The 21,841-nt window shown below is 37.3% G+C and overlaps 12 non-coding genes across 12 annotated transcripts; 2 read left to right on the top strand and 10 right to left on the bottom strand.

Moving 5' to 3' along the window:
• Positions 1-98: 98 nt before the first annotated feature.
• trnaf-gaa lies at positions 99-171 on the bottom strand. Its single transcript has one exon. It is a non-coding gene; the product is annotated as a tRNA-Phe (tRNA).
• A 2,224-nt stretch (positions 172-2,395) lies between these two features.
• On the bottom strand, positions 2,396-2,478 carry trnal-cag. Its single transcript has one exon. It is a non-coding gene; the product is annotated as a tRNA-Leu (tRNA).
• A 178-nt stretch (positions 2,479-2,656) lies between these two features.
• On the bottom strand, positions 2,657-2,739 carry trnal-cag. Its single transcript has one exon. It is a non-coding gene; the product is annotated as a tRNA-Leu (tRNA).
• Positions 2,740-4,369: 1,630 nt separating this feature from the next.
• Positions 4,370-4,442, bottom strand: trnaf-gaa. The gene has a single exon. It is a non-coding gene; the product is annotated as a tRNA-Phe (tRNA).
• Positions 4,443-5,429: 987 nt separating this feature from the next.
• Positions 5,430-5,512, bottom strand: trnal-cag. Its single transcript has one exon. It is a non-coding gene; the product is annotated as a tRNA-Leu (tRNA).
• Positions 5,513-6,557: 1,045 nt separating this feature from the next.
• trnaf-gaa lies at positions 6,558-6,630 on the bottom strand. Its single transcript has one exon. It is a non-coding gene; the product is annotated as a tRNA-Phe (tRNA).
• A 720-nt stretch (positions 6,631-7,350) lies between these two features.
• trnal-cag lies at positions 7,351-7,433 on the bottom strand. Its single transcript has one exon. It is a non-coding gene; the product is annotated as a tRNA-Leu (tRNA).
• A 178-nt stretch (positions 7,434-7,611) lies between these two features.
• trnal-cag lies at positions 7,612-7,694 on the bottom strand. Its single transcript has one exon. It is a non-coding gene; the product is annotated as a tRNA-Leu (tRNA).
• Positions 7,695-12,215: 4,521 nt separating this feature from the next.
• Positions 12,216-12,298, bottom strand: trnal-cag. The gene has a single exon. It is a non-coding gene; the product is annotated as a tRNA-Leu (tRNA).
• Positions 12,299-14,094: 1,796 nt separating this feature from the next.
• On the bottom strand, positions 14,095-14,177 carry trnal-cag. The gene has a single exon. It is a non-coding gene; the product is annotated as a tRNA-Leu (tRNA).
• A 2,713-nt stretch (positions 14,178-16,890) lies between these two features.
• Positions 16,891-16,963, top strand: trnar-ccu. Its single transcript has one exon. It is a non-coding gene; the product is annotated as a tRNA-Arg (tRNA).
• A 2,043-nt stretch (positions 16,964-19,006) lies between these two features.
• Positions 19,007-19,079, top strand: trnar-ccu. The gene has a single exon. It is a non-coding gene; the product is annotated as a tRNA-Arg (tRNA).
• Positions 19,080-21,841: the final 2,762 nt, after the last annotated feature.

Genomic DNA, 21,841 nt, shown 5'->3' with positions numbered 1-21,841 from the left:
CCTTATCTTGAAGTACATTTGTTACCTGTAAACATGTATGATTCTTTCAAATATAATTGCCTTCGCACGCAGTACTCTTGAAAACTTTCCAAAAAACTTGCCCATACCCGGGATCGAACCAGGGACCTTTAGATCTTCAGTCTAACGCTCTCCCAACTGAGCTATTTCGGCTTATATTGGGGTGGTTGTGGGTCCTTGGATTGGTTTGGTATCATATCCATCAAATGAAATGTAAAATGGGCCCCAAAGCTACATATTCCAAAATGTTCTATTCAGCCAAAAAAAACAACAAATACATAAAGTATGGTATTCGCAACTGCAGAAATACAATGCCACACAAAACACCTGGAAAGGGGTGGTTCACTTTTAAGTTAACTTTCCGTATGTTATAGAATTCTAAGCAACTTTTCTAATGGCCTTCATTTTTTCTTTTTTATAGTTTTTGAATTATTTGCCTCCTTCGAGTGACTCTTTCCTTCAAATGGGGGTCACTGACCTCATCTAAAAGTAAATGCTTTGTAAGGCTACAAATTAATTACATACGTTTTATTATTCCTCTTTCTATTCAGGCCCTGTACTCTTCATATTCCAGTCTCTTATTCATGTCAACGCATGGTTGCTAGGGTAATCAGGACCCTAGCAACCAGATTGCTAAAACTGCAAACTGGAGAGCTGCTGAATAAAAGCTAAATAAGTCAAAAACCACAAATAATAAAAACTGAAAACCAGTTGTAAATTATCTCAGAATATCACTCTCTAGATCATACTAAAATGTAACTAAAAGGTGAACAACCCCTTTAAAAAATGTGAGAGAGTAGAATTAATATAAAGTGGTACTTCTGGCATCCAGTTTGTAGAAAAAAGGCAATGGAAAAATACAAGTTCTGTTTAACCCTGTAATGACTGGGTAAAGCTATAAATATATTTTCCATTTCCTATTAGTTATAGCAATTACTGTATATATATTTAGTAATTCTGTACATGTATAATTATATTTTATTATATATAATTCTTTTTTAAAACACGGATATTAAACTGAGCTTTTACCTCCAAAAAATTACTACCTAAATGGATCACTATGAGGTAATAATGAGTGGTTTATTTTATCTGAACAAGTCCAAAAGTCCATACTTTAGATGCCTTACCAAAAAACTACAAACTCAGAGAAGTAACAGACTATTCAGAAAACATTGTTGTCAGAAGTGGGATTTGAACCCACGCCTCCCCTGAAACATTTTTTTTTTTCTTTTAGTTTGTGGAAATTAATTATGCCTTCTCTGTCTGTGATATCTCCAAAAATTCAGCCAAAAACAAACCACCACCTTTTCCTTTCCACCTTTCAAATGGGGTCACTGACCCCATCTAAAAGTAAATGCTCTGTAATGCTACAAATTAATTGTATACTTTTTATTACTCCTCTTTCTATTCAGGCCCTGTACTCTTCATATTCCAGTCTCTTATTCATATCAATGCATGTTATGGTAATTTGGACCCTAGCAACCAGATTGGTAAAACTGCAAACTGGAGAGCTGCTGAATAAAAGCTAAATAAGTCAAAACCCACAAATAATTAAAAATTAAAAGCCAATTGCACCATGAGGTAATAAGTAATAAGTGGATTAATTTATGTGTAATTCTGAACAAGTCAATCAGTCTGTACTTTAGATGCCTTACCATGTTTTTGCAAACATTCCTATCTTAAAGGGATACTGTCATGGGAAAAAAAATTTTTTTCAAAATGAATCAGTTAATAGTGCTGCTCCAGCAGAATTCTGCACTGAAATCCATTTCTCAAAAGAGCAAACAGATTTTTTTTATGTTCAATTTTGAAATCTGACATGGGGATAGACATTTTGTCAATTTCCCAGCTGCCCCATGTCATGTGACTTGTGCTCTGATAAACTCCAATCACCCTTTACTACTGTACTGCAAGTTGGAGTGATATCACCCCCTCCCTTCCCCCCCCCCCAGCAGCCTAACAACAGAACAATGGGAAGGTAACCAGATAGCAGCTCCCTAACACAAGATAACAGCTGCCTGGTAGATCTAAGAACAACACTCAATAGTAAAAACCCATGTCCCACTGGGACACATTCAGTTACATTGAGAAGGAAAAACAGCAGCCTGCCAGAAAGCATTTCTCTCCTGAAGTGCAGGCACAAGTCACATGACATGGGGCAGCTGGGAAATTGACAAAATGTCTAGCCCCATGTCAGATTTCAAAATTGAATATAAAAAAATCTGTTTGCTCTTTTGAGAAATGGATTTCAGTGCAGAATTCTGCTGGAGCAGCACTATTAATGGATTCATTTTGAAAAAAAATTTTTTTTCCCATGACAGTATCCCTTTAAAGACTACAAACTGAGAGAAGTAACAGACTATCCAGAAAAGGTTGTTGTCAGAAGTGGGATTCAAACCCACGCCTCCAGAGGAGACTGCGACCTGAACGCAGCGCCTTAGACCGCTCGGCCATCCTGACACTTGTTGATCAGTGATTTTGATTTTGTTTTTTTATAAGGATATTAAACTGAGCCTTTACCTGTAAAATAAATAGCTTATTCTATTATGTTCAAATGTTGGCATTGAAAAGCCTTGTTTTTGTAGACATGTCTATCATAGGAACCACTGAAATTAACAATTTATAGAGAAAACAAAGCTGTCAGAAGTGGGATTCGAACCCACGCCTCCAGAGGAGACTGCGACCTGAACGCAGCGCCTTAGACCGCTCGGCCATCCTGACGTCTAGCAGGAAACCTTTGTGAATACAAAAATTCTGTCTTTCTATTAACCTTGTACACACACTTCGGCAATCAAACATTTTAGCAATGTCTCCAGTTTAAATTAATGTTCACAATCTGTCACAACATTCCTCCAATACCTATCCAAAGGAACACCTGTTTGCAGTTAGTTTCATCAGTCTTCTCAGTGAGATACTTGTACTAAACTCTCTGCCCTCCCCACATAAACTCACCTTTGAATATTAGGGGGTCTTTGCTTAACCAATTACTAGTGTCAGTCTTGCAGTGACAGTTTTCAGATCAAGCATTTAGCAGCTGTTAAATCAATGGAAGTTCATTTATCTTTGCAAACAGTTCTGCTGAATGTAAGATACCTTGTCTTTTCTAAAACAGCTGGCGACATCTGCAGCCTTTAAATCTTCACTGTAACTCTCTCCCAACTGAGCTATTTTGGCTTATAGGTGGGCTTGTGGATGGATTTAGTATCAAATACTTCAAAATAATTTTTTTAGAATTATCAAAGGATATGGTTTATATTTTTGAGCTTTGGCCCCACACCCCTTGATATTTCAGTCCAGTTAACCAAATGGATTGCTGAAACTCCTCTATTCGAAAGCTGAACACAAAGGGGCAAATTTATTAACGGGCAAATTTTTACCTTGGAAGGCTTTGCCATACTTTGTGCAACTTCGTTAGACGATAATTCGAATCTAACTTCAAGTTTAGAACACAAAGAGCAATGCAGGTAGCCTGATGCCCAATCACCCATTTAAGAAACTGCAGCAGAGCGTTTGGAATTTCGGGTAAAGCAGTAAAATACCGGCCAAACCCAGGACCAGTATTACTAATTTACTGGCAATATACATGCTGGTCAATCTGTAATGACCAATCAATTTCCTCCCAGCCTGCCTTGTAAGTGAATTAGCCCCAGAACCTTTAATATATTAAGTTACTGCCGTATAACAAATATATTATTCATGTACATGTTATTCAGAATGCTCAGGACCTGGGGTTTTTCTGATAATCGGATCTTTATGTAATTTGGATCACCATACTTTGCCTACAAAAAAATCATTTAAATATTAATTAAAGATTCATTATATCTTAGTTATGATAAAGTACAATATACAGAGAAAATGGAAGTCATTCTTAAACATTTGAATTATTTGATTAAAATGGAATGTATGGGAGAGGGCCTTCCTGTAATTCAGAGCTTTCTGGATAATGGGTTTCGGCATAATGGATCCCATACCTGTATGACATTCCCTCATTTGTCACAATTGTGGTTTTCATAAGCCAATTGCACCACAAATGCATATAGTGCTTTACAAGGCATAAAGACAAGCAGAGTACAGTTACTATACATTAAACCAGGTGAATAAATAAATAATTTGTAGGTGTTTTAAATAAACAATTGGAATGAGGTCCCTGCTCTCTGGTGCCACTTACAGGAGATCATTGTCATTGGTCATGTTTCCTATCACTTTGCAGTATGGGTTTAAGATCATAAATCCGCTACCTGTTATATGATAAACCTTATCTTGATGTACATTTGTTACCTGATAAAATGTATGATTCTATAAAATATAATTGCATTTGCACGCAGTACTCTTGAGAACTTTCCAAAACAACTGCCGAAACCCGGGATCGAACCAGGGACCTTTAGATCTTCAGTCTAACGCTCTCCCAACTGAGCTATTTCGGCTTAATTGATGTTGGTATTGGTCCTTGGATTGATTTGGTATCATATCCATCACATAAAATGTAAAATGTGCCCCAAAATTACATATTCCAAAATGTTCTATTCAGCCAAAAAAGACCATTAAGGATGATATTCGCAACTGCAGAAAGGGGCGGTTCACCTTTAAGTTAACTTCCAGTATGTTATAGAATTCTAAGCAACTTTTCTAATGGCCTTAACTTTTTCTTTTTTATAGTTTTTGAATTATTTGCCTTCTTCTTGTGACTCTTTCCTTCAAATGGGGGTCACTGACCTCATCTAAAAGTAAATGCTTTGTAAGGCTACAAATTATTTACATACATTTTATTATTCCTCTTTCTATTCAGGCCCTGTACTCTTCATATTCCAGTCTCTTATTCATATCAACGCATGGTTGCTAGGGTAATCAGGACCCTAGCAACCAGATTGCTAAAACTGAAAACTGGAGAGCTGCTGAATAAAAGCTAAATAAGTCAAAAGCCACAAATAATAAAAACTGAAAACCGGTTGCAAATTATCTCAGAATATCACTCTCTAGATCATACTAAAATGTAACTAAAAGGTGAACAACCCCTTTAAAAAATGTGAGAGAGTAGAATTAATATAAAGCGGTACTTCTGGCATCCAGTTTGTAGAAAAAAGGCAATGGAAAAATACAAGTTCTGTTTAACCCTGTAATGACTGGGTAAAGCTATAAATATATTTTCCATTTTCTATTAGCTATAGCAATTACTGTATATATATTTAGTAATTCTGTACATGTATAATTATATTTTATTATATATAATTATTTTTTTAAACACGGATATTAAACTGAGCTTTTACCTCCAATAAATGACTACCTAAACGGATCACTATGAGGTAATAATGAGTGGTTTATTTTATCTGAACAAGTCCAAAAGTCCATACTTTAGATGCCTTACCAAAAAACTACAAACTGAGAGAAGTAACAGACTATTCAGAAAACATTGTTGTCAGAAGTGGGATTCGAACCCACGCCTCCAGAGGAGACTGCGACCTGAACGCAGCGCCTTAGACCGCTCGGCCATCCTGACATCTTGCAGTTTAAAATTTTGAATACAAAAATGTTGTCTTTCTATTAGCCTTGTAGACACTTCGGCAAGCAAATTTTTTATCAATGTCTCCAAAGGTGCAAATTTACTAAAGGGCGAATTTTCACCTTTGAAGGCTTCGCCATACTTTGTGCAACTTCATTAGACGTTAATTCAAATCTGATTTCAAGTTTAGAACACAAAGAGCAATGCAGGTAGCCTGATGCCCAATCACCCTTTTAAGAAACTGCAGCAGAGCCTTTGGAATTTTGGGTAAAGCAGTAAAATACTGGCCAAACCCAGGACCAGTATTACTAATTTACTGGCAATATACATGCTGGTAAATCTGTAATGACCAATCAATTTCCTCCCAGCCTGCCTTGTAAGTAAATTAGCCCCAGAACCTTTAATGTATTAAGCTACTGCAGTATAACAAATATATAATTCATGTACATGTTATCCAGAATGCTCAGGACCTGGGGTTTTACTGATAATGGGATCTTTATGTAATTTGGATCACCATACTTTGTCTACAAAAAAAATCATTTAAACATTAATTAAAGTTAGTAGGATTCATTATATCTTAGTTAAGATAAAGTGATATATACTATTGTATTATTACAGAGAAAATGGAAGGCATTCTTAAACATTTGAATTATTTGATTAAAACGGAGTGTATGGGAGAGGGCCTTCCCATAATTCAGAGCTTTCTGGATAATGGGTTTCAGCATAATGGATCCCATATCTGTAAAGACAAGCAGGGTAAAGTTACTATACATTAAACCAGGTGAATAAATACATCATTTGTAGGTATTTTAAATGAACAATTGGAATGAGGTCCCTGCTCTCTGGTGCCACTTACAGGAGATCATTGTCATTTGTCATGTTTCCTATCACTTTGCAGTATGTGTTAGGTTTTAGATCATAAATCTGCTACCTGTTATATGATAAACCTTATCTTGATGTACATTTGTTACCTGTAAACATGTATGATTCTTTCAAATAATTGCGTTCGCACGCAGTACTTTTGAAAACTTTCCAAGAAAATTGCCAAAACCCTGGATCGAACCAGGGACCTTTAGATCTTCAGTCTAACGCTCTCCCAACTGAGCTATTTCGACTTATACTGGAGTGATTATGGTTCCTTGGATTGGTTTGGTATCATATCCATCAAATGAAATGTAAAATGGGCCCCAAAATTACATATTCCAAAATGTTCTATTCAGCCAAAAAAAAAACAAACAAATACATAAAGTTTGGTATTCGCAACTGCAGAAATACAACGCCACACAAAACACGTGGAAAGGGGTGGTTCACTTTTAAGTTACCTTTCCGTATGTTATAGAATTCTAAGCAACTTTTCTAATGGCCTTCATTTTTTCTTTTTTATAGTTTTTGAATTATTTGCCTTCTTAATGTGACTCTTTCCACCTTTCAAATGGGGGTCACTGACCCCATCTAAAAGTAAATGCTCTGTAAGGCTACAAATGAATGTATACTTTTTATTACCCCTCTTTCTATTCAGGCCCTGTACTCTTCATATTCCAGTCTCTTATTCATAATAATGCATGTTATGGTAATTTGGACCCTAGCAACCAGATTGGTAAAACTGCAAACTGAAGAGCTGCTGAATAAAAGCTAAATAAGTAAAAAACCACAAATAATTAAAAATTAAAAGCCAATTGCACCATGAGGTAATAAGTAATAAATGGATTAATTTATGTGTAATTCTGAACAAGTCAATCAGTCTGTACTTTAGATGCCTTACCATGTTTTTGCAAACATTCCTATCTTAAAGACTACAAACTGAGAGAAGTAACAGACTATCCAGAAAAGGTTGTTGTCAGAAGTGGGATTCAAACCCACGCCTCCAGAGGAGACTGCGACCTGAACGCAGCGCCTTAGACCGCTCAGCCATCCTGACAATTATTGAACAGAAATTTTGATTTTGATTTTTTATAAGGATATTAAACTGAGCCTTTACCTCTAAAATAAATAGCTAATTGTATTATGCTCAAATGTTGGCATTGAAAAGCCTTGTTTTTGTAGACATGTCTATAATATGAACCACTGAAATTAACAATTTATAGAGAAAACAAAGCTGTCAGAAGTGGGATTCGAACCCACGCCTCCAGAGGAGACTGCGACCTGAACGCAGCGCCTTAGACCGCTCGGCCATCCTGACGTCTTGTAGGAAACCTTTTTGAATACAAAAATTATGTCTTTCTATTAGTCTTGTACACACACTTCGGCAATCAAACATTTTAGCAATGTCTCCAGTTTAAATTAATGTTCACAATCTGTCACAACATTCCTCCAATACCTATCCAAAGGAACAGAAACTTATATCATACCTCCCAACTGTCCTGCATTACGTGGGACAGTCCCGATTTTGTATGCTTGTCCCGCTGTCCCGGATAGTATCGAAGATGTCCTGCGGACCCGTGCCGGCTGTTCTTGTTGTCTGATCTTCCCGGCACGGGCAGCGGCATCTTGCTACTTCCGGGTTTCTGCGCAGCTGCCTTGTCACTGAGACTGAGGGGTCCGTTTACTAAAGTGCGGTAAATCTGACTTTAAGTTTCCGCATGTTATCGCTGAGAATATTTTTACGCCAGAATATTCGCAGAGACTAAGTTTACTAAACAGCGATGCGCTCAGAAGTCATTGCGATCACTTGCGGTAACTACGTTAAGGAACCAGCTTACGTTAGCGGTAATTTTAGCGAGTTGCGAATTTTCTGGCGAAAAATTACGTTTTTGCGAATATTTATGCTATAAAATAGTCTTGTTTTATGGCGGTTATTATGGCAATTTTTACTGTGACATTTATGGCCAGAAATGCATCTTCAAAACTTATAAACTTTATTAACTGATGATTATACCATCCAACAACATCACCAGAGTAATACCAATCAAACATGTCTGCATCATATAAACTCTTCTGCCAATAGAATCATAGGAAATGATACCAGTCAATCTCTTTGCTTCATAGAAATGCACAGTTTAATGTAGCCAATCCCAATGAAACCAAAAAGTGTAGAGGCTGACGAATCCTTGGACTGTGATGCCACTGCCAATAATACGACTCTGAGCTGAAACTGCTGCTGTTGCACCAGATAGAAGCAGAAGCCAAAACATCCTGTCAGCAATAGCTACAGATCTCTCTCCTGTCAGCAAAGAATGATGGGTAAAAAAAAAACATTATTATGGGATATTTCCTGCCCCTTGAGAATTTTCTGGCAGAAAAAATACTTTTACGCCACTTCATATGTGGCGGTAAAAGTTTGCGAATATTCTGGCGTTAATTTTGTCTTTAGCACATTTCGCTGTTTAGTAAACCATGCGTTAATGTGTACGTAGCGTTATTTTCAGCAAATGCGATAACTGGCGAACAATTATTCTTGCGCAAGAAAATTCGCAAATTTATATTTACCGCAGGTTAGTAAACTGGCGATAACATATTTGGCGAAAATTCTGTCTATATATTGTGCGAATATTTTTAACGCACTTTAGTAAACGGACCCCTGAGTCTTCCAACTTCCGTTCTCTCTCCACTGAGGGGTGGGTGGTGCTTGGCGCTTCTCACCTCACTCCTCACAGACTCCTATACACTTCCTCGTGAGTTCCAGAATAGTAAGGGCCTGCAGTTATTATCTACCATGCGTATCCCGGAGCCGGCAGTTTGTAGACAAAAGGCAATGGAAAAATACAAGTTCTATTTAACCCTGTAATGACCGGGTAAAGATAGAAATATATTTTCCATTTCCTAATAGTTATAGCAATTACTGTATATATATTTAGTAATTCTACACATGTATAATTATATTTTAGGTACGCAGCGCCTTAGACCGCTCGGCCATCCTGACATCAAGCAGTTAAACTTTTTGAATACAAAAATTCTGTCTTTCACCTAGCCTTGTACACATGCTTCGGCTTTTTATCAATGTGTCCAGTTTAAATTTATGTTCACAATCTGTCACAACATTCCTCCAATACCTATCCAAAGGAACAGAAACTTTTATTTAAACTGAAGACACTAATGAAAAGTTTGATTGTTAATGCTCCTCTATTACGAAGCTGAACCTGAACACAAAGGGGCAAATTTACTAAAGGGCGAATTTTCACCTTGAAAGGCTTCGCCATACTTCGTGCAACTTCATTAGAAGTTAATTTGAATCTGACTTCCAGTTTAGAACACAAAGAGCAATGCAGGTAGCAGGATGCCCAATCACCCTTTTAAGAAACTGCAGCAGAGCCTTTGGAATTTTGGGTAAAGCAGTAAAATACCGGCCAAACTCAGGACCAGTATTACTAATTTACTGGCAATATACATGCTAGTAAATCTGCAATGACCAAACAATTTCGCCCCAGCCTGCCTTGTTAGTAAATTAGCCCCAGAACCTTTAATGTATTAAGCTACTGCAAATATATTATTCATGTACATGTTATCCAGAATGCTCAGGACCTGGGGTTTTGCTGATAATGGGATCTTTATGCAATTTGGATCACCATACTTTGTCTACAAAAAAATAATTTAAACATTAATTAAAGCTAGCAGGATTTATTATTTTTTAAGCCAATTGCTTATTGTGTAACATTGCCTTTATTTATGTGATATATTTACAAACAAATACACGACAAATGCATATAGTGCTTTATAAGGCATAAAGACAAGCAGAGTACAGTTACTATACATTAAATCAGGTGAGTAAATACATAATTTGTAGGTGTTTTAAATGAACAATTTGAATGAGGTCCCTGCTCTCTGGTGCCATTTACAGAAGATCATTGTTATTGGTCATGTTTCCTATCACTTTGCAGTAATTGTTAGGTTTTAGATAATACATCTGCTACCTGTTATATGATAAACCTTATCTTGAAGTAAATGTGTTACCTCTATAAAATATAATTCCATTTGAATGCAGTTGCGAACTTTCCAAAACTCCTGCAGAAACCCAGGATCTTTAGATCTTCAGTCTAACGCTCTCCCAACTGAGCTATTTCTGCTTATGGTTGAGTGTACCTGGGTCCTTGGATTGGTTTGGTATCATATCCAGCAAATGAAATGTAAAATGTTCCAAAATGTTCTATTCAGCCAAAAAAAAAAAAAAAAAAAATACATAAAGGATTATATTCACAACTGCAGAAAGGGGTGGTTCACTTTTAAGTTAACTTTCAATATGTTATAGAATTCTAAGCAACTTTCCGAATGGCCTTAATTTTTTATAGTTTTTTAATTATCCGACAGTCGTGTCGCATCAGCTAAACGATGCGACACCATCCAACGTTGCAGTTGCTTACATTATTTTCATCCGACTTGACGCCAGCATTTTGGAGCAGCACATCGAATCCGGCACAATCGCGGGGAAATCGGCCGTGTAGTTGTACCCTAATGCATTTGGATAAAAAATGTTGCAGAGACAATAAAAGTTGCTACAAGAAAAAAACCCTATTGACTTTAATGTATTTAGAGCAAGAAAAATGTTAACGCCCACTGAATTGTTTGCAAAGCGTTTCGCAAATTTTTTGCTCATCACTACTGTCCAATACAATGGTGTTTTATCTGTTATATGCTTGTATCCTGTGCCTTTTCTCCTTTTTTCTATCAGCTTGAAAGGCTGCCCCCATGGCTACACAGCAGCTTGTCTATATAAACTATAGTAGTCTTCTGAAGCAAACATGCCAATATTTACCAGTGCAGCGCAACAGTACATTACATTTTATTTACTTTGATACACTTTCGGTTTTTAGCGTTATTGTTCCTTTAAAAATAGAGGAGTCGAATCAAAGGTACTATAAACTCGAAGTCGAAGGATTTATGTACTGACTTGACAGCCCTGGAAGTTTTGATCCAGTTTACCAAATGACTTCAGTTGTATAATATTCAGATATTTTCATTTTGATTTTTTAGAAGAATATTAAACTGAGCCTTTACCTCCAAAAGAAATAGCTAATTGTATTATGTTCAAATGTTGGCATTGAAAAAGTTCATGCTCTACCATGTTTTTGCAGAATGTCTATCGTAGGAACCACTGAAAGCAACGAACTCCATTCTGACCCTAATTACAAATAACTCAGTTACAAATATCCATTTGCATAATAATTGAAACTTCAGTTTAGAGGACAAAAATAGCAAATAAAGAATATATAAATCATAATAATTATAATAATAAATCATAATAATAAATATATTATGCTATACAGGTATGGGACCTGTACCTCCTAACAATGTTTTTCCTGCACAACTGGAGATATTTTTACAGTTACAGCCGACTAATTTCCCAAGAGGAAAAACTAGATCTAGGTGTGCTCAGGGCATAATTATCCTTTTTGTACTTTCAGACAATCTTACAGTATTTACTGTATAGCGACTGCTGGTACAGGTATATAATCATTTAAACGGAAACCTGTTATCCAGATGAATTATGCAAAGGTTGTCTCCCATAGACTCGATTTCATCCAAATTTTTCAAATTTTGAAAAATGATAAAACAGTAGCTTGTACTTGATCCCAACTAAAATATAATTAATCCTTATTGGAAGCAAAACGAACCTATTGGGCTTATTTAATGTTTACATGATTTTCTAATAGTAACATCTATGTTTCTGTAGGATTATGGCCAGGGGCCAGGTCTAATAACTCATGCTTTAGACCGAATATACCATGGCATTTTAATTATGGCAAACCAATTGCACAGTAAACAAAGCTGTCAGAAGTGGGATTCAAACCCACGCCTCCAGAGGAGACTGCGACCTGAACACAGCGCCTTAGACCGCTCAGCCATCCTTACATGTCTTGGACACACTTGTGAATAAAAAATTTTTTCTTTCTACTAATGTACATTGTAGACGACCTCCGGCAGTCAATTTGTTAGGCACCCCCTAGTGATTATAATTGCTTTTCTAAGACCCCCATCTGGGTCTAAGCTGGTCAGTATGGGATTTGTGTGGCACTTGTGAATTCTTATTACTAAAAAGTCTTAAATGCAGACATGTATAAATAATTTTACAATAGAACCACCATTTACATTTTTAGGGGACCATAAAAAAAAAGATGTGAAATCAGGAAAATGCATAACATATGATGAGATCACAGAAAAATTGTTTAAAAAATTTTGGAAAATGTGGGGAAACTTCAAATTTAGTTTTTTGTATTTATAAGGTCTGCCGGAAACCAAACAGGGACCTTCAGTGTAACACTCTTGCAACCAAGCTATTTCGGGTATGTGAGAGTTAACAGACAAGCTGCATTTTTTCTGCTCCTAAACACTGCTCTGCACTGGGGCTTATTTATAAACACTGGGAAAATGTGCATGTGCAACACAATTGCTGATCATTCTCCATGACTGTGAGGCTTTCTTCTATGCATTCTGGTTTCTTGCCATATTCCAACACCAGGCACTCAAACTATTATCCTGGTGCAGGTGTATTCAGTAGTGATGAGCGAATCTGGCGTTTAAAGCTGAAAAATTTGCAAAATGACAAAATTTGCGAAGTGTATTGTGGTCAATAGGCTTTTTTAAGCACGGCACGCTACAGTTTTTCTTGCTCCAAATGCATTAGTCAATGGACGTTTTTTTTTTATGGCGACTTTTTTGTCCTAATGCATTACCTTGTTTTTGTAGAAATTTCTATCATAGGGTTTTCCTGATAAGGGATCTTTCTGTAATTTGGATCACTATACATTGACTACAAAAAATGATTCAAACATTAATTAAAGCTAAAAGGGTTGCTTTACCTCCAACAAGGATTCATTATATCTTAGTTAGGATCAAGCACAATGTACTATTGTACTACAGCGAAAAAGGAAGTCATTCTTAAAAATGTTGGATCTAATGGGAGAGGGCCTTCCCATAATTCAGAACTTTCTGGATAATGGGTTTCCGGGTAATGGATCCAATACCTGTATGACATTCCCTCATTAGTCAGAATTTTGGTTTTCATAAGCCTATTGCTTATTGTGTTACTTTGCACTTATGTATAAGGTATATTTATGTAACACCACAAATGCATATAGTGCTTTACAAGGCATAGAGACAAGCAGGGTACAGTTACTATACATTAGACCGGGAGAATAAATACATAGTTTGTAGGTGTTTTAAATGAACAATTGGAATGAGGTCCCTGCTCTCTGGTGCCACTTACAGGAGATCATCATTCGTCATTGTAATATCATTTGCACACAAAGGAACTGCTAAAGCCCGGGATTGAACCAGGGATCTTTCAGCTAACACTCTGCCAACTGAGCTATTTCACCTTATATGTGAGTCAGGAATGCACCAAATGCAGGACTCAGTTTGGGATTTGGCCTTTTTAGCAGGATTCGGCCGAAATGGTTTTTATTTTTGAGCTTTGGCTCTACAGCCCGGGAAATTACAGTCCAGTTAACCAAATGACTTCAGTTGTATGATATTCAGATATTTTCATTTTGATTTTTTATAAGGATATTAAACTGAGCCTTTACCTCCAAAAGAAATAGCTAATTGTATTATGTTCAAATGTTGGCATTGAAAAAGTCCATGGTCTACCTTGTTTTTGTAGAAATCACAGGAACCACTGAAAGTAACAAATTGTAGAGAGAAAAAGATGTCAGAAGTGGGATTCGAACCCACGCCTCCAGAGGAGACTGCGACCTGAACACAGTGCCTTAGACCGCTCAGCCATCTGGACCCATGCCTCAATTTTCTTTTTTAAGTCTTCTCAGTGAGATACTTTTACTAAGCTCTCTGCCCTTCCCACACAAACTTGCCTGTGAATGTTAGGGGGTCAGACCCTGCATTTTTGTAGCTGTTAAATCAATGGAAGTTAATGTTTTCATACAATTCTGCTGAATGTAAGATACCTTGTCTTTTCTAAAACAGCTGGAGACATCTGCAGCTTTTAAATCTTCACTGTAACTCCCAACTGAGCTATTTTGGCTTGTAGGTGGGCTTGTGGATAGATTTGGTATCAAATACCTCAAAATAATTTTGTTTTAGAATTATCAAAGGATAAGGTTTATATTTTTGAGCTTTGGCTCCACAACCCTGGAAGTTTCGGGCCAGTTTGCCAAATGACTTCAGTTGTATGATATTCAGATATTTTCATTTTGATGTTATTGTAGAAATGTCTATCATAGAAACCACTGAAAGTAACAAATTGTAGAAATAATTAAGCTGTCAGAACCAACACCTCCAGAGGAAACTAGCACCTGAACACAGCATCTTAGACTACTTAGCCATCCTGACCTCTCGCAAGTACTATTTTTGAATACAAAAATTCTGTCTGTCTACTGGCCTTGTAGATGCATCGGCAATCAAGCTTTTTAGCAATGTCTCCAGTTTAAATTAATGTTCACAATCTGTCACAACATTCCTCCAATACCTATCCAAAGGAACAGAAACTTTTATTTAAACACTGAGAAAAGACACTAATGAAAAGCTTGATTGCTGAAGCTCCTTTATTATGAAGGTGACTTTCAGTTTAGAGCACAAAGGGACAAATTTACTAAAGGGCGAATTTTCACCTTGAAAGGCTTCACCATACTTTGTGCAACTTCGTCAGATGTTAATACAAATCTGACTTCGAGTTTAGAACACAAAGAGCAATGCAGGTAGCCTGTTGCCCAATTACCCTTTTAAGAAACTACAGCAGAGCATTCGGAATTTTGGGTAAAGCAGTAAAATACCGGCCAAACCCAGTGTTACTAATTTACTGACAATATTCATGCCAGTAAATCTGTAATGACCTATCAATTTGCTCCAAGCCTGCCTACGATCTGCTCCTTTTTGGCAGTCCTAACCCCTATACTAAATCCCCAGCCCATTCCATGCTTTGTGTCAGGAGGTACCTCAAACGGAGAAGTCGGAATCGAAGGATTTATGTACCGACTCCACAGCCCTGGAGATATTTTTACAGTTACAGCCAACTAATTTCCCAAGAGGAAAAACTAGATTTAGGTGTGCTCAGGGCATAATTAACCTTTTTATACTTTCAGACAATCTTACAGTATATACTGTATAGTGGCTGCTGGTACAGGTATAGGATCCGTTATCCGGAAACCTGTTATCCAGAAAGTTCTGAATTACGCAAAGGTTGTCTCCCATAGACTCAATTTCATCCAAATTTTGAAAAATTATTTCCCTTTTCTCTGTAATAATAAAACAGTAGCTTGTACTTGATCCCAACTAAGATATAATTAATCCCTATTGGAAGCAAAACAAGCCTATTGGGTTTATTTAATGTTGAAATGATTTTCTAATGATAACATCTATGTTTCTGTAGGATCATGGCCAGGGGCCAGGTCTAGTAACCGTTCCTTTAGGCCCATTATACCATGGCATTTTTATTATGGCAAACCAATTGCAAAGAAAACAAAGCTGTTGGAAGCAGGACTCACGCCTCCAGAGGAGACTGCGACCTAAACGCATTGCCTTTGACCACTTGGCCATCTTGACATGCCTTGGGTAATATTTTGAATACAAACTTTTTTCTTTCTACTAATGTACATTGTAGACGAGCTTCGGCAGTCAATTTGTTAGGCACTCCATATTGATTATAATTGCTTACCTAAGACCCCCATCTGGGTCTAAGACAGTCAGTATGGGATTTGTGTGGCACTTGTGAATTCCTTTAACATAAAAGTCTTAAATGCAGACATGTATAAATCATTTTACAATAGAACCCCCATTTACATATTTAGGGGACCAGAACAAAATGATGTAAAATCAGGAAAATGCATTATATATGATGAGACCACAGAAATCTTTTTCTCAGTTTTTTCTTACGGTGACATTTTTTTGTCCTAATGCATTAAAGTCAATGGGTGTTTCTTGTTATGGCCACATTTTTATCTTAATGCATTAAAGTCAATGGCCATTTTTTTTCTCTTGGCGACTTTTTTTGTTCTAATGCATTAATCAATGAGCGTTTTTTCTTATCGTGACTTTTTTTTGTCCTAATGCATTAAAGTTAATTTGTGTTTTTCCTGGCAAATTTTCCTGCTGAGAATTTTAGCCAAAGTTTTGTGAAAAAATTTGCCCATGGTGGTATTCGGAATTCCGCCGTAAATCAATGGCTGGCGAAAAAATTGGCTCATCACTAGTATTCAGTGTTTGGATGTAATATGATATATTCTACATAGCACAGATAACATCCATTTGCATAAATAACTTGCCCCAGTGGCCATGTGACAGCTATTAGGCAAGTACTGGAAAATGTGCATGTGCAACACAATTGCTGATCATTCTCTATGACTGTGAGGCTTTCTTCTATGCATTCTGATTTCTTGCCATATTCCTACACCATGCACTCAAACTATTTCCTGGTGCAGTGCAATTTGTGCTTGGATGTAATATGATATACCCTACATAGCATAGACAACATAGAAACAGCAGAAAAGCTTGCCCCAGTGGCCTAATGGATAAGGCACTGGCCTCCTAAGCCAGGGATTGTGGGTTCAAGTCCCATCTGGGGTGTGTTAGTTTTAAAATTTGTGAAAGCTAAATTGACAAAGGATGTGGAAATAGACACATCTTTCCACAAGTGGTTACATCAAAGAAAAGATAAGGGCAGTGATAATTCTGCCATTAATAATCCATTTTCCCAAGTGTGATTAGCAACAACTACCTTACATTTTCTGTACTTGTTGAAATTCAGCCAACTAATTTCCCAAGAGGAAAAACTAGATTTAGGTGTGCTCAGGGCATAATTATCCTTTTTGTATTTTCAGGCAATCTAATATACTGTATAGTGGCTGCTGGTACAGCTATAGGATCTGTTATCCGGAAACCTGTTATCCAGAAAGCTCCGAATTACGGAAAGGTTGTCTCCCAAAGACTCCATTTTATCCAAATTTTGAAAAATGATTTCCCTTTTCTCTGTAATAATAAAACAGTAGCTTGTACTTGATCCAAACCAAGATATAATGTATCCTTATTGCAAGCAAAACCAACCTATTGGGCTTATTTAATGTTTACATGATTTTCTAGTAGTAGCATCTATGTTTCTGTAGGATTTTGGCCAGGTCTAGTAATTATACCATGGTATTTTTATTATGACAAACCAATTGCACAGAAAACACAGCGTGTCAGAAGTGGGATTTGAATGCCTCAAGAGGAGACTGTGACCTGAACACAAAGCTTTAGATCAGGGGTGTCCAAACTGCGGCCTGAGGGCCACATGCAGCCCAGGATGCATATGAATGTGGCCCAGCTTGAAACGCTTGGTTCCCAAGGAAATAGGAGGAGGGGGGACTCTTCCCATTGTCCAGTTAGTAATAATAATATAATAATATGTCTATTTATTATCCAGGTGTCCCATATTCCAGTGTATAGCTCCATCTGGTTATCCAACTGGCATTGTAGTTCTTTTCTGTGTATTTCCTTTACTTTTACAAATCAAACGTGTTTGTGTATTTCATGTGTGGCCCCAGACGATTTTTCTTTTTCCAATGTGGCCTGGCTAGCCAAAAGGTTGGACACCCCTGCTTTAGACCGCTCGGCCATCCTGACATGTTTTGGATCTTCTCTTTCAATACAAAAATTCTTTCATTCTGCTGGTGTACTTTGTAGACGACCTATGGCAGTCAAACTTTTTATTAACGTCTCCAGTTTAAATTTATGTAACAATCTGTCACAACATTCCCCCAATAATTATCCAAAGGAACAGAAACATATTTAAACTGAAAACACTCATGAAAAGCTTGATTGCTGAAACTCCTCCCATTACAAAGCTGACTTCCAGTTTAGAACACAAAGAGCAATGCAGGCAGCCTGATGCCCAATCACCCTTTTAACAAAAAGTGCAGCAAAGAGTTTTGTAATTTTGGATAATGCAGTTACAAAGGGGTAACCGTTTAGGTGTTGATTATGTTAGAAAACATTTTGGTATTACTGTCCCTTTAAAGGAGAAGCAGGTATAATCAATGGGTGGCGGCACTTTGTTAGGTACCCATATCTGGGTCTAAGCCAGTCAGTATGGGATTTGTGCACTTGTGAGTTCCTTTTGCATAAAAGTCTAAAATGCAGACATGTATAAATAAAATACTTTACAGTAGAACCCCCTTTTAAAATTTTAGGGTACCAGAGCAAAATGGTGTAAAATCAGGAAAATGCATTATGCATTATTTATGATGAGAGCAGGCCACAGAAAAATGAAATGTGGGAAAACTTAAAATTAGGCTTTTATTTTTTTTATTTAAAAGGTCTGCCGAAGCCCTGGACCTTCAGTCTAACACTCTCCCAACTGAGCTATTTCAGCTATGTGAGAGTCACTTGGCAAGCTGCATTTTTTTCTTTCTCTGCACTTGGGCTTATTTATAAGCACTGGAAAATGTGCATGTGCAACACAATTGCTGATCATTCTCTATGACTGTGAGGCTTTCTTCTATGCATTCTGGTTTCTTGCCATATTCCTACACCATGCACTCAAACTATTTCCTGGTGCAGTGCAATCAGTGCTTGGATGTAATATGATATACCCTACATAGCACAGATAACATAGAAGCAGCAGAAAAGCTTGCCCCAGTGGCCTAATGGATAAGGCACTGGCCTCCTAAGCCAGGGATTGTGGGTTCGAGTCCCATCTGGGGTGTGTTGGTTTTAAAATTTGTGAAAGTTAAATTGACAAAGGAAGTGTTATGCGCATTCATTAATTTATGTATTGCAGGTCCCCATATTTCCTATTTATAACAGCAGAACAACTAGGAGTACTCAGAGCAAGCAATGCAGATTTATATAAGTGGCAATAGCCTTAAGATTCACTTGTTTGGCGAGGTTGCTAAAGGAGCAGCTCTTTCCCCAATAAAAGCAGGGTAAATCTAAAAGCAGTACAGCACTCCACCAGCCCCCAGAGCTTTCCCTCCTAACATCCACCACTATAATTGTAATTGAACCCCAGGAGTAATAGGGAAAACTCCTGAGGTAAAGATTGATGAGAAGAAGCCCCTCTGGACAAACTAGGAGACCCTAACGAGGTTTAATAGAAATCACATCATCATTTGCCACATTCAAGTCTCCTTCCATACCCTGATGAGTCTTTTTACCATGACTAGTGATGGCACTCATACTACTCCACATATTCTTGATGTACGTCTGCTGAAGTTTCCTCTCAAGCTTTCTCTTGTAACTCTCATTTTCCCTGTTCAATAAAACCTTAATATTCTTAGTCACCCTAGGTTTATTATTAGAGAAACAACATATATACCATAGGAATTACGCTATTGGTACAAAAAATTATATGGTCTGCTATACAGTCCATAACACCATTTATATCCTCCCTGTGTACATTGCAGAGAACATCCCAATCTGTCCTACCCAGTGCAGAAGAGCTATGGAACTGTACTCCAAATGTTAGCATACAGTAAGGCCAATATTTTATCTACCCTAGTATTACAGTCCACAAACTGTTTAAATATAGGCAGGGTTTTAGCCAAAGTAATATGATTAAAGGAGAAGGAAAGTAGTCTAGCAACCAAATGTTAGGCACCCCCAAGTGAATGTATTTACTTACCCCGGGCCAGTGCTCCTATCAGCAGAAAACTGCACTGGACCAGGGTTATACCAGTGAGCACCACAGAGCGATCCTCTTCTGGCTTCTTCTTTCTTTGTGCGGCAGTGCATGCACATAAGAGTGAAAAGCCAAACTTTAACTAAAAAGTCGGCTTTTTCATTCTACTGTGCATGCGTCTGTCCCGTGAAATTTAAAGAAAAATATGTTTTCCAGGGACAGTATCCCTTTTTTTTTTTATATTTAATTTATTTATTCAGTTTTTTTGTTAAGACATAAAGTATAATACATAGCAAATAAATACAAAATAAGTATCTTCTTGCATATTCATCACAACTTCATTAAATTCGTTTTACTTTATACATAAATAAATAAATGCATAAAGAAGGAAGAAAAAAGAAGGGAAAGAAAAAGAAAAGGAAAGAAAAAAAAAAAAAAAGGGGATAGATACACGAGTTTATATTATTCCCCCCTTCTTAGTTGTCCATCATTTTCTAGGAAGTCACACCAATGTTCCCATAGTTTATAGTGTTTATTCATTTTCCCTCTTTTTTTTGCTATTATTTCTTCTATGCCTCGTATTTCTTCAATTTCCTTAATCCATGATATTTTATTTATTGATAATTTTGTTTTCCATTTATGAGGTATCATGTTCCTTGCCACAGCTATTATTAATTTAATTACTGGACAGTATCCCTTTATGGGTCGGGGCACACGGCAGATTTGGGCCAATTGGCAAGATGTCGTGCAGGATAACCAACATATTGTCGATCTGCCTTCCCCTGCCTTCTGCCGGCTAAAATGAAAATCACCTGGGGGCAGGCACTCTGAGCTTTTCGTTTTCCAAAGTAGCCATAATTGCCGACTTCTGCCCCCAGGTGATTTCCTTTTAGCTGGCAGAAGGCAGGGGAAGGCAGATCGGGGAGATTAGTTGCCCTGATCGGGGAGATTTGTCGCCTGGCGACTAATCTCCCAAAGCTGCCCGTGTGCCCCGACCCTAAGGAGACAATATGAATGAATGGATATCCCGTGAGGGGCCATAAATGTTATGACTACATATACATTGTTCCATTTGGCCTGACACACAGCTTAACAAGATCAGGAAGAGAAAGTGAAGGTTCTAGTTTTAGTGTCATGCTAGACAAGAGGGCAGAAACAGATATCTCAATGAAATGAAGTCTGTTTAAAACATGAGGGTACATTTTTAAAAATGGGACAAGATGCAAAAGAGGGAACCTTTGTTTGCTCCTTTTTCAAGTAAATTTGGCATTTGTACCTGGAATGGCATTGTCTCTGAGTAGTTATATGTGTATTTGGCTGTGTTGCTGCATACAGAAGGATGATGGCACGTGAGTGGCCTATGGTCAGGTGTTAGTTACAGGGCTACTTTTTAAATAATGCACAGGGAACAGAGTGCAGTGGCAGTGCTAGGAGTGTATGATAGTAATTGAGTACATGGTAGCTCTATGGGAGACAGTTTATGTACAACCGCAGGGATGGAAAGGGCTGCAAGTCATTCACAAATGACCCCATTGGAATTCTAACTTGATCCATATTTTTATTTTACATTATAATGATGGACTGCCAGTGCCTATTACAATGCTCTTTCATCATGTACATTTGGGAGCCTACCCCCAGTTGGCTAAATCATACTGTATAAATACTATGAAGGTCACAGAATATCTGTGTGTGCCACACACACAATTTAATGACTGCATTTCTCATTGTGTCCTTCTGGAATACTCAATCCATAATATTTCAAATTGGGATTTTTAACATTTTTGGAAGGTATGTGGAATCATGACTGTGGAAATGGTTTGTAAGAATATATTTAAGTTCTTAATGAG

The sequence above is a fragment of the Xenopus laevis genome, chromosome 7L (genome assembly GCF_017654675.1).
Source record: "Xenopus laevis strain J_2021 chromosome 7L, Xenopus_laevis_v10.1, whole genome shotgun sequence".
NCBI lineage: Eukaryota > Metazoa > Chordata > Amphibia > Anura > Pipidae > Xenopus > Xenopus laevis.
Note: the sequence above shows the minus strand (reverse complement) of the source record. Positions and strands in the feature narration are given on the sequence as shown.